This window comes from Tupaia chinensis, unplaced genomic scaffold (assembly GCF_000334495.1).
Source record: "Tupaia chinensis unplaced genomic scaffold, TupChi_1.0 Scaffold149964_2, whole genome shotgun sequence".
Lineage (NCBI taxonomy): Eukaryota > Metazoa > Chordata > Mammalia > Scandentia > Tupaiidae > Tupaia > Tupaia belangeri.
This window is the reverse complement of record NW_006209806.1, coordinates 213,739-213,966: the sequence shown is the minus strand read 5'-3', so window position 1 is coordinate 213,966 and position 228 is coordinate 213,739.

Genomic DNA, 228 nt, shown 5'->3' with positions numbered 1-228 from the left:
CCCTCCCCTCTCCCCCCCTGCCGCTCTCCCTTCCTCCCATCCCTCCTCTCCCAGTCTCTCCCCCTCTTTACCCTTCCCTTCCCTCCCCTCCTCTCTCTTGCCCCTCCCATCCTCTCTCCTGCCCCTCCCATCCTCTCTCCTCTCCTGCCTCTCCCCTCCTCGCCCGTCCCCTCCCCTCCCCTCTCTTGCTCCGCCCCTCCCCTCCTTTTCCCTCTCCCCTCCCCTCTC